This window comes from Nycticebus coucang, chromosome 7 (genome assembly GCF_027406575.1).
Source record: "Nycticebus coucang isolate mNycCou1 chromosome 7, mNycCou1.pri, whole genome shotgun sequence".
NCBI classification, from domain to species: Eukaryota; Metazoa; Chordata; class Mammalia; order Primates; family Lorisidae; genus Nycticebus; species Nycticebus coucang.
In genome coordinates, this window is record NC_069786.1 from 76,253,364 (window position 1) to 76,266,371 (window position 13,008).

The window sequence follows — 13,008 nt, forward strand, 5'->3', positions numbered from 1 at the left end:
GGTAAAATTGAAGACTGATTTATCATGGAATTGAGTTTTTAGAAATAATGAAAATTTTGGTTTGAAAAAAAAGTCAGTGACAAAGACCACTATACTTAGGGACACTACAAGCCAAATGTCATTTTCACTGTTTAAATTGTGATTGTGGTGCTAGTTCAATAAATCCAAATATGTGTTCAAACTCCTAAAATAACACAACACGGAAAAGTCCATTTTACTGTGTTCAGTTAAATGCAAAAAGAAAAGAAAAAATCAAATAGCACCATGTTAGCTCACAGAAGATACTCAAGAAATGTTAGCCTTATATATATTAAAAACATCCAAAGTCTGAGAACCACTCTAAACTTGGTCATTACTTGATTCTTTGAGAAGATTCTACACTTATGAGCAACCCCCCACCCCAATAATTTTCTCCAGTGATACCCAAGCTTAATCATGCTTAAGAAGTGCTAGTCTTATGAAAAAAATATGGAAGCTGAAATCCTGGAGTTTGCACCAACTCTGTTGCTAACTACTGAATAGGAAGGCAGACATAATCCATTCTATTGTCACTGTCCTAGATATTGTGAATATATATTTTTGATATTGTGAATCTCCTTTTGTTAATACTACATTTTGTGAAGATAGTAATAATTAACTTGCAGAATGACTGCTATCTTTAAGGCACAGTCTTCTCACTTAAACTGAGCAACCTACCAGCCAGGTCCTATCATGTCAAGCTCATTAAAGCTCGCAGCCTGACCACAAGGCATGGACACAGTCACTGTGTGACACATGCTCTATGGCCTACATCTAAGTTATCAAGGCCCAATGTTTACCAAAAAGAGATGTGACAGGACACCTGTTTTCTATAAAAGGAAAGTTGCCTTTTGTCCTGCTTAATAAGTCACAAATGTTTTTGGACTTACTTTAAGAGAGATTTCAATTTTAAACAATTTCTGGTGAAGGATTTATTTTCATCGTGAAAATTCAAATCAAGTTGCCCACTTTTCCAAAGATAATTTTGGATACATTTTATTCCTATCATTTCCTGAATTATGGGTGAGAGGATTGGGGGCATTTGACTAAAACACGAAGGCAGTCTAAGTGCATTACTTGGTCAAATAAATCTGGTCATTACTCAGACTCAATCACATTCTACATCTGTTTTGTCTTATTTTCCTAAACATTATTTCCATTAACATCTCTCCTACAATATTGTGCTGGAAATAGTAATTTAAGATCTCAATACCTATGTTTCTTGAGTTCAAATCCTCCTTTTTTGTACTTTATTACATCTATAAATCACGTAATTTTAAAAATGCCACGAACTTTTAAAAAATGAAAAAAATGCACATACTATAATTTCCCATTACTATTTGTTGGCAAGGGGATGGTTTCATGCTGAGGCAATGTCATCCTTGTCTAGATTCCTGTCAGAGAATGAGTTGTCAGAATTTTAAAAATATTAAAATACTCTGAGTACTCTGAAGTACTCCTTTATTAGATTTGCAAAGCAAATGGGAGAAACATCTGACTTCAGGGTGGCTCAGCATGGCATCTGCAACAACTGTCACTTCCAGGAGTCATGTACTGTCACAGTCATGTACTGTGACATTCAATCTCACAAAGGAGAAACTTTGTGACTATGGACAGTGTGGTCCAGAAATGCTAAACTTTTCAGGTATGGCTCTTAATCAGTTTTTATTCCTAACTCTTAAGGTTGCTGATAGAATTAAGTCATCACTGTCAAGACCCTCCAACACTCTGGAGAGATTTTTTTCTGTGTTTTGATGTGCTTAACAGGAATACTGAATGAAGTCTGCTCATTGGGCAATGGCTAGCAGTTTCATATGCACTATCACATAATACACCAAAGAAGAGCTTTGAGGTGGATTCTAAGAAGTGATTACTCTTGACACTCAAGCTGTATAGTTCCCCAAATACTGTTCCTGCAGACCAATACAGTGCCAAAAGCCTGCCATCTGAAGTGCCTTCCCCACCCTCATCTACGGTCCCAGCCGTGTACCACTTCGTCTGCGGAGCCTTCCCTCAACAGCCCAGCCTAACGTGTGCTCTCCCTTCTTAAAGTCCAGCAAGGTGGGGCTCGTGAGACTTCCATCACCCACGCCTGTGCCCCACTATCCTGAAGAGGTCGATGAAGGTGGGCCTTGTGAAACTATCATATACATGTGATACAAATAACATGTGCGTTTTTTTCTCTGTGGAGAAGATCAAAGGTTTTCACCTGATGGCTAACGGGGCTCACAACCCTGGCAAGTTTAAGAACCACCGTGGTCAAACTGTTCCTTCTTTGCCATCCCACTGCCCTCATCTCATGTCAGCATCTTCCCCCTGGATGCTATAATGGCTTCTGGCCGCCTCTCCAGCCTTTTTCTACCTTTCCTGTATTCAATTTCCTGAAATGCTGCCAGAGAGACTTTTTTAAAAACCTAAACCTGATGTCATATTAACTCTGTATCTTGTTACATACCTAAACGTATGTTGAATACAGGAGGTGCTCAACAAATATCCACTGAATATATAAATGAATAAATGAGCCCCTGCTGACAGTGTAAGTCTTCAGTGCAGGATCCAAAATTAAATCTCTCTGATTTGTTCCCTCTGACTCCCTAAGACTCTCTGAGCCTGTGGGCTTGGCACCGTATTGGGTGTAATGAAAGATACTTTAATGTGCTAAATTAAAATCACAGTCTCCAATTTGTAAAGTGAGTACATTGCAAAAATGTGCTTCTAGTTTAAATGTCATGGATAAACAGATTACAATTATGTTACTAGGTACGTGGTTTTGAGTTTGTTTAAAATGGCAAGGACTGTCCCCCTTTGGGGAAAAGAGTTCAAAGAACTATTGCATGCATAAATTTAAAAGCTATTTAATAATGTAATCATAGATATAAATAAAGCTATAACCCATGAGCAGCAAACTTTTAAGGATTAAAATTTCATACAAACGTTATTTTTGGTTATCGGTGTCAGATGTCACAGCTTTGACTTTTAGACAGAAACAGACTGCCTGCCCTCCAGGTCAGGCCAACACAAACTCGCCCTGGAGTCTAGCAGTACAAACCTCCCATACCACATCTTATCTATATGTGAATAGAACACTCAGCAGCTGCAGACTTCTAACTACCGCCTGGAACATTCCCCAGAGAAGATTGCCTAGTTCCTTAGTTAGCATGAAAGAGCCAAACAAACCCTAATGTAGCTAAAATTGTCCCTGTACTAGCCTGAAATCCTCAAGTGCCCTGAGCTGTGGGGCTCCTTTAACATGCTTTTTCTGGATACATCACATTTGCGCACACTTATGCATGTGATATTTTGTTACATGCATAGAATGAAACTAAGCCCTGCCATGTCTACCTCAAAGCACCCAGCTTACTCGGGGCTGTCTCGAGCCCCAAACGTGTAAGCCAGCCCTGGGCCTACACAAGATATTGCTGGGTCCTGAGACTGACCCAGGAGATTCTCCAACCCTAAATCAGCAGGAGGTGATAAAAGGGGGGCACAATGTCTGTTTAGTGGCTTTGGTACTGGACAGAGATTTCTCTCAATAGCAGCCATACCAGAGACAGCAAAAAGAGTAGATTTGTGGCTGGGAGGTCCACCCATAGAATAAGGAAGATCAGAAGAGGATGTTCAGGTACATAGAGTATTCGTATAAGACTCATGAGTTAAGGTCTACCTATATTACATTCATTAACCACATTGCCATGGGGTAGGGGGCAGAGGGAAAGACTCAGAAAAGACAGGTATTGTGGTCTAAGCTACTTTAGTAATCAAAACATTTAGTGATCCTATGTTTATTCCTCCTTTATAGTTATGCAAGTTCAAATGCTGGCAGATAATTATTTGTTAAAAGAATTCACTCTTCACTTGATTAAGTGATTTATTTCTAAAGTTATTAGGAGGAGCAGAGCAAGGTATAGTCTGCATCAGTGTGGGGGTGGTAGAACCATCTATCATAATAGAACAAAGTGAAAAAGGCGTCTCTGGTAGAGGGGTGCCCCACATGCGAAGTCAAAGCCTCAAGAGGGCAAAGCAGGTGTCCACACATGGGGGCCACCTGGCATGAAGTGCCGGAGCCTGAGTGAGGTGAAAAGGGTGTCCATGCTGGGCATAGGACTCAGCTTGTGATGGGGTGTTGGTCCACAGGTGGGACAAGGATAGCTTCTGCTCAGGTGGCGGGAGAGGTACCAGCAGCCCTATGTGCTCAGAGCCAGATAGGACGAGGAGTCATCCACATGAGGGAAAGGAGGCAGTGGCAATGGGAGGTGATTCACAGAGGGGACTTGATCAATTACATGAATATGTTAGAATATTGAGAACCAGTTTCTCAGTGTTGGAAAAGTGAGCTAAAACCAGGAAAAGGAAAAATATATGAGCACACTCTGTAGTATTAGATTGGAGATATAAATGTAAACTCATGGTTTTTGATACACACTGACATATAGATATAAACATGGGCGTATGTATTCACGTTTGTGTGTGTGCATGTACCCACATATATATGCTCACAGCACTCGCCACTGAGAGAGCTTGAGAGCAGCAATACCCGCAAAGGCAGTAAGCACTGCCAGTGCCCAGATAGTGGTTTCCAAATACCACTCTCCACTGAAAACAACTTTTATCTTTGGAGAAAGGGCTGACATCAGGGTTGGGATAAAGAAAGTATAGAATGAGCCTGAAATGTCTTAGTGGGCCAGAGACCAAGGAAGTGCTCAAAAAATAATAGGGCTCCTTAATCAAAAGACATAAGAGTCAGCTTGAAGGAGCTCCCTCGGGCCCAATCTGGGGTAATTTGGACATTGCAATAATTATTTTCCCCCACTCTTTTTATTTTTTATTATATGGGATTCTTTGAGGGTACAAAGAATTAGGTTACACTGATTGTAGTTGTTAGGTAAAGTCCCTCTTGTAATTGTGCTTCCAAGAGGTGTGCCATAGGGATGATAGTTCACTGAATAGACTAGGAAGCTCATCATCCACAAGGATAAAAATAAATGAGTAAATGGAAAGTTTGGTGAGGAATGAGATATTAATATGGTTTCAAGTACCTCCCATAAAACATGTATTAATTATACAGAGAGAAAAGAGTAACTCTGTCTGGTAGAAAAGTATGGTAAACACCAAATTCATCAGGAGATAAAAGCAAACATTATCAGTAATGGGAAAAATTAAAGTATTACCTGAGATCTGATAGGATACATTGAGGGGAATATAGTATTCTTTCTATGATATTCCTACTAAAGATACACAACCTGAAGTCAATCAAGAGGGTACATCAGGAAATCCATATTGGCCTATAATCTTCTAAAGAGTCCAGATCATGAAAATTAAAACAAAATAAAACAAAACTACTGAGGAGTTATTTCAGACTAAAGGAGGCTAATTAACATACTAAACATACTAATAAAATGTAATGAGTAATTTTTACAAAGATCCTGTAACTATAAAGCATATGTTAGGAAAATCTCCAAAACCATTTGAAATGGGGTTTGAGGATTAGATATAAGACTGTTCTTTGTTAATTCTCCAATTTTAATGATTGTTTATAGAAGACTGTCTTGTTCATAAAAAAATTCCTACCCCAGTATTTTAGGTTTTCATGATAACTCACTCTGAGAAGAAAATGTTCTTGGTATTGTATTGCAAATTTTCTGTAAATTTGATATTGTTTTATAATTTAAGGATTATCTTTAAAAATGAGATAAATATAAGTCCTACTATGAAAAAGTCTGTAAGATACACCGGATGCAGCACTAAGTAAAATTATTAAAGTTGCAGAATGTATCACAGGATACTTTTTATTTGTGTAACAAATATATAATATGTATGTATATGGTTTGTGGTCTGTGTAGATTTTTAAAAAAGTTTTTCAGTTTTGATTTTTCTTTTAGCTCTGAAACAAAGCAAAAAATTCAGTGAAAGTGTTCATTCGGGGGAGAGAGAATCAGAGTTTTGGGGGAGAGGAAAGAAAAGTTTTGCTTTTTGTGATATATCTCTCTGTGTTTTCAATTTATATTTTACTTTAATTTGAAAAAAATGTAATGCTCAGCTTAATAAAATCATTACAAAATAAGAACACAATTCTAATATCCGTGTACATTTCTCAATATTAATTTCAGCATTTTTTTTTGTCGAGTCATAGAAGACTTGGGTTTATTGTCATGTTTGTAATATGTAGACTACACTTGAGGTAAAATCGTTCCTCAGAAGATTCTGTACTAAAGAAGTAGAGCAGGGCGGTGCCTGTGGCTCAAAGGAGTAGGGTGCCAGCCCCATATGCCAGAGGTGGTGGGTTCAAACCCAGCCCCGGCCAAAAACCACAAAAAAAAAAAAAAAAAAAAGAAGTAGAGCAAGAGATTTAACCTGGCAAGACTGAGGGCACATATATGCTTTTGGAGAGAAAGAATGTGTTTAAAATATGACAAAAGGAAATGCATTCTGATTCACATTTAGCTCCCTTTTATCAAAGCTCCATGCTTAGAAGACTGGTCTATGGAGAATGTTTCCTTGATACATGGGTTTAGCTATTCAGAGGAAATTACAAAAGTAGGTATACATGACAGAAAGCTACATATATTATTCAAGATAAGGGCTACATGAAAACAAATGAAAGCCCAAGTAAAAGATACTATTAAATTTGCTGAAAGGATAACATGATATCTTTCATGCCTGAGCTCGATGGCAAAAGCTGTGGAGTTTTACCCTTGAAAGACGAATCCTATAACAAGCCGTCATTTTGAGAGTGGTGCTGTGCCTTTTCCGGCTATTTGTTTATATCAGTAACTCACATTTATTCCACACAGGTTATATATTTCTTTGCCTTTAACAGGAGTAGAAGAAAAGCAAATCAATAAGGTTAGAGAAGTGAGAAACCAAGACGCAAAAGCCTTTTGTGGTTATCTATGTAATGTTATGAATTTTCTTTGAATTGATGTACCACAGAACAAGACCTGGCTGACAGATAGTTAAACCTTTCCTTGTCTTACTAGACAGCTAAGAGGCATTAATCCACTAGACAATTGATACACAGTCATATCCTCATACAATGTAAGAATTGATTAAGGCAAAATAGCATAATAGTTATCATCAGCATCAAACTGGCAAACATTTGGAAACAATGCCTTTGATTCCCCTTTACCATTAGTATTACTCAAGGATAAAATACATATATTATTTGAACTGCATAATAGAGGAGAAAGCCATAGAATTGTTTAAATAATTCTGACTTTAATGTCTTCAGAGAACAGGTTTTCTCCCAAGATTATTTCATTTGACAAATAACTAACATAGGACAAATTTATTTTTCAATAGTGTTAAGTTACATTTTGAAACAGTATGATCAATAATACTTTGTTAGTAAAGGATCTGTAAATATAAAGCAATGAATTCAATGGTTAATCTGAAAAAAAGATACTGATCAACAAATACTCTAAGAGTGTTAAAACCATCTGAAAATACAAAGAAAACAAAATATTTGTTGAACATTTTTGGATTAATGATAGGATAAAAAGTTTTACATTAAGAGGTTCTTAAAAGGATGTTGGAAGATTAAAGACAACACCACAAGCCTAATACAGTAGAGCCTCTGTAAGTGGACCACCCAATGGACTGCAACAAACTGGTCAATGTAAGAACTAGGTCTACTATACTACACGTGTACTAGGTCTACTATACTACACATGTAGTACCAACAAACTGGTCAACGTAAGAACTAGGTCTACTATACTACACGTGTACTAGGTCTACTTTACTACACATGTACTACCAACAAACTGGTCAACATAAGGAACTTGGTCTACTATACTACACGTGTACTAGGTCTACAATACTACACATGTACTACCAACAAACTGGTCAATGTAAGAACTAGGTCTACTATACTACATGTGTACTAGGTCTACTAAACTACACATGTACTACCAACAAACTGGTCAACATAAGGACTAGGTCTACTATACTACACGTGTACTAGGTCTACTATACTACACATGTACTACCAACAAACTGGTCAACATAAGGAACTTGGTCTACTATACTACACATGTACTAGCAACAAACTGGTCAATGTAAGGAACTAGGTCTACTACACTGATATGTATATGTGGTGCATGAAAATTTGGTTAAATTAAAAATCCTGTGTATTCAAGGCAATTTTTAATAATAAAAACAAAGCTGGAGGCATCACCCTAATAGACTTTAGGCTATATTACAAGTCCACAGTGATCAAAACAGCATGGTATTGGCACAAAAATAGAGAGACATAGACATATGAAACAGAATAGAAAACCAAGAGATGAAACCAGTCTCTCTTTTTGTGCACTTCCTCCTCTGAGGAAGACAGATGAATGGCTAACAAAACATGGAAAAATGCTCCTTGTCCCTAATCAGAGAAATGAGATGTCACCTAATCCCAGGGAGAACAGCCCACATCACAAAGTTCCAAAGTTACGGGTGCTGGCATGGATGTGGTGAGAAGGAAACACTTTCACACAGTTGGTGGGATTGCAGACTAATACACTCTCTATGAAAAGAAGTATGGAGAATCCTCAGAGACCTCAAATTAGACCTCTCATTTGACCCCACAATCCCCTTATAAGGTATTTACCCAGCAGAAAAAAAAAATCATATTATCATAAAGACATTTGTACTAGACTATTTATTGCCACTCAGTTCACAATTGCCAACATGTAGAAATAACTTAAATGTCCATCAACCCAGGAATGGATTAACAAACTGTGGTATATGTATATCATGAAATACTATTCAGCCATAGAAAAGATGGTGACTTCACATCTTTTTTATTAACCTGGATGGAGCTTAAATACATTCTTCTTAGTAAAATATCACAAGAATGAAAAAGAAAATATCCAGTGTACTCAATACTAATATGAAGTCAGTAGATGATCTCATACATATCCACATAAGACAGCAGTTCTGGACCTGTGGGTCGCAACCCACAGGAACTGTATTAAAGGGCTGTGGCATTAGGAAGGTTGAGAACCACTGACATAAGAGAAAAATTCAACTGAATTAAGTCGAGGAGGAATGGGGAGGGGGAAGATGAGAGGAGAGGTGAGTATTGGTGTCCCTCTACTTAATGGGCACAATGAAAAGGTATATGGCACATCTTTTGTGTGTGGGATACAATTACAAGATGGATTCTCCCTAACAAATGCAAATACTGTAACCTAGCTGTTTGTATCCTCACATAACCTGAGATATATATGTGTGTGTGTGTGTGTGTGTGTGTGTGTATATTTACATATATATGTGTGAATAATTCAAGCATCAATGTATAAAGAAAATAAGGGGAACTTAAAAAGGTGGCCAAGGTGGGGAGCTGGTCAACTATGGAGGTTTGCCTGTATTTAAAAATATAGCTAATCATACTATATTTTAAAAGTTTATAGCTTTTCCCAGCTCATTGGAAACACTATATATCATAAAGTATATAAACACTCAACCTCTTTCACTACAAATAAAATAATAAAGACAAAACCAAAATTCTAAATTCTAATAAGACAGTCCCTGATACATTTTTATGAGAACTTCTATAAATAGATCTACAGAAAAATAAAGGAGAATCCACTGTCACTTTACAAAGGCCTCCTTGGCCTGTGAGTGGCATGAAGGATGAGAAGGATGAGCTGGAGTTAAAGCAAGAGCTCCGGTGTGAATCCAGGTGCTATGGAAATTATGATGAAACTGCAGAAGATCGTCCTCTTAATGGAAAATGGCTAACATTCACTTCCCTTTTCTTTATCAGGGATATCTTTTTTCCAAACCAAAAAAAAAAAAAAAAAAAAAGAGTCTGGAGGAGATGCAAATGCTTTCCATAGGAGTGTTTCTTTCTATCTCATAGAAAAGGAGAAAGAGCCAAACTGTCCTGCCAAAACTACACTGCCAGAGAAAACTTTTAGTCTCAGATTAAAAACCAGAACTGTTGAGCCTTCTTTACAATATGTCAGAGCATCAGAAAACTGGCCTAGACGAAGCATTTTAAGATACAGATTTGGAAACATAACAAGGACTATGACCTCCCAAGTAGCAATAAAGGGTCCATAGTTACAAGCCTTAAGATCTACTGGTAATGTTGACTACTGTTAGGTCAAGTTTGTCATGATTATGTGGTTCCATTTTATACAGTTTCAATGGGTATCTGCCTGGAATGTGGACTATAGACTAGTACAACACATGGTACTAGTATAAAGTGCATGCCCAATGATCCCTGGAAACACAGTTTCTACTGAGCTCCCTAATTCAGACTCAGGTCGTTTATCCCAGTTTGAAACTGTGCTTGGAATTGTTTTATGTGCATTTTAAACACTTGAATAGCTGGTGCCAATGTATTCTGGGAAACACTGATTTCACAAGTAAGTACTTACGGAACTTCTATTAAATAAAAGTGAATCTTCAAACTTCTGGCCTGAATAGGCAGGAAATTGGGTATTATGGTTATTACTGCAACTGTCATAGTCGCCCTAATCCAAAACAATGAAGTCATCTGCTGGTCCCAGAGCTTTGACACCCTGCCACTGCAGTTATTTGCATATGTGCTCCCACCAAGATGAACAGATGAACCATACCCTGAATATGGAGTTACCTTATTAATCGCTCAATTTCTACATATACTCATCCATAGTAGATGCTCAGGGAAAAACATTTTCATGAATGAATAAAAGTAACACAAAATAGAGTATTATAAATAAATACCTTATCTATTTGGTAACCTCAAGTGTTCAGAATTGAGCAAAACAGCAGAATATGTGCTCCCTCCACATGCACACACACCAGAAAGCATTAGAAGAGAAAGAATTCTTAAGAGAGTCCCTGAGTTCTCAAAGCCCTAGTTTAGAAAAGGTGAGGGGAGAGAGCGAGGTGGAGAGAGAGAGTAATGGGGTAGGCAGGGAGAGAGAAAGAGAGAGAGAGGGGGAGAGACAGAGAGAGAGAGAGAGAGAGAGAGACAACTGCTGAAGGACAGGAAACTGTTCTGCTTTGCTTCCTTTGATGTCCTCAGGGCCTTCCTAACAGAGTACCTAGCCTATAATAAATGATCAGTAAAAATGTGTTCAACAAATAACTAAAGCAATGGTTAACTCTTTTCTAAATAAATACATAGAAGAATGAAAACATTTGAATTCAGAACTAGGAGCAGAGCCAGTATAGACAGGCTCATGGGTATCTGTGACACATGCCAGTTGCCACCACAGAATACCAGTAGATGATTAAAAGGCAGGTCAAAATTCCAAAGCACGACAAAGTGGGATGGGAACAGATCTTTCTCCTTAGACCCTGTGCACTACTGCTGCATATTACGACAACTAACATTTGCAATAAGGATCCTGAGTTGAAATAAAAAGTATTTAAAAGCCAAATTTTATCTTAGAGCATTAGGAAAGTAGAGAAGAATGTGGTGCACTGGAGGAGCCTGCCCATCAATTCTTGTCAGATTGAAAAGTGGTGGACAAGGTATTTGGGATGAGTTTAAGAGACCGCATGGTCTGCTAGTTCTCTGCTACCAGATCCTCTCTACTCTCTGCTCACACTGGGGGTGAGGTGTGAGTTTGGTGTGAAGTGTGAGATGGGGTCCTCCTCTCCTCTGTACTGCAACTCTTGCAGCTCCAGGTTGGGCTCAACTAATGGGAGGAAGAGACAGAAGAAGAGAAAAGTCGGGGTGTCCGTTTTGCTGAATTCTGGCAGTGGCCTTTCCTCGGGAACAGTTCCTGTTGATAACTTCCTTCCAGCTCTTACCAGATTTAGACACCTCTCCATTACCTCTCATTCCCTCTTGGGAGGAACAGAGGAGCTTACGGTGGGTCAATAGGTACTTTCGCATCTGTAGTTAACTCCCCTAAGCCCACCACATCTCTGTAAAGAAGCCCCTCCTTAAATTCTCATTGCAAATCTGAGCTGACTGTGCTTGAATATTCAGGCAGACCTCTGACTGATGCAGACAGAAAAGAGAGTTAGGCTCTGCTACTTGTCATAGACTTAGAATCGATATGACAGGAACAAATCAATTATCGAACAAAAACACCTCTGTTTTCTTCTACTACATTAAAATACCCTACAAGGTCTAAAAGGGTTATAAAGAAAGAAAAACAAAGACAGTAAGTGGCCAGTAGCACTGAGTGTTCTCTCATTTCAGCAACCCCCCAGCCAGTGAACAAATTCAGACTGACCAGCACCTTCCCCACATTACCCACCACCACTTTAATCTTTGTTAATGAATAAAAGATATGTGACAAGACTTATCCAAATTATTTTGAAATATTTCCACAGAAAGAAACAGAAATGCACAAGAGAGAATAAAAGCAAAAACAATGTTAACAGAGAAAGGTCATGGATTTGGCACAATACATTTTTGAGTAAATTATTAAAAAAAGAAAGACCTTGAATTTGGTGAGAGATGCAGATAGAACCAAGGAACAGAGTAGGGCCCATTATGTGACCTTCCACCAGGAGACAGGAGACCTTATCACCTGGACCAGGGCTCTTGTCCACCTTTTCTGGAACAGAGGGAGGCAGAATAGGAAAGAAGGTTGCTTTCTAATTCTAACTTTCCTAGATAAGATATCTTGATGAAGTCACTGTACCTATTTTAATTAAAATAAAAAGAGATGAAGAATACCATATTAATTCTTCATGACTCTGGGGTTCCAAGTTCAAGTATGTGATTATTTTCACATAGCTCTTGAGCATGACAAGATTTCCATGTTTGGGAAAATTATTTCACTAGTTATTCCTCAAATGAACTCTATTTTGAATTTTACTATTTCTGTTAAAATGTTGCTTCATACTACTCTGAAAATACTCATATTCTTTCATTGGAATTATTTCAAGTAAGTAGAATTGAAATAATTGTACATGGATGAGAGACTACCTACTGTGCACCAGAACTTCCAGGATATAACTTAGTATGCATATATTCTTATCCCAACTTTTTAGAATAACGGCTTCTTGAAGTCAAACCTTCTTACAAAGTCGTCTTGGAGTATGATT

The 13,008-nt window shown here is 37.9% G+C and overlaps 1 protein-coding gene across 5 annotated transcripts in view; it reads right to left on the reverse strand.

The window, feature by feature from the left end:
* ZNF385B (zinc finger protein 385B) overlaps window positions 1-13,008 on the reverse strand; it is a 459,310-nt gene that overhangs the window by 196,478 nt on the left and 249,824 nt on the right. The window lies entirely within an intron of this gene.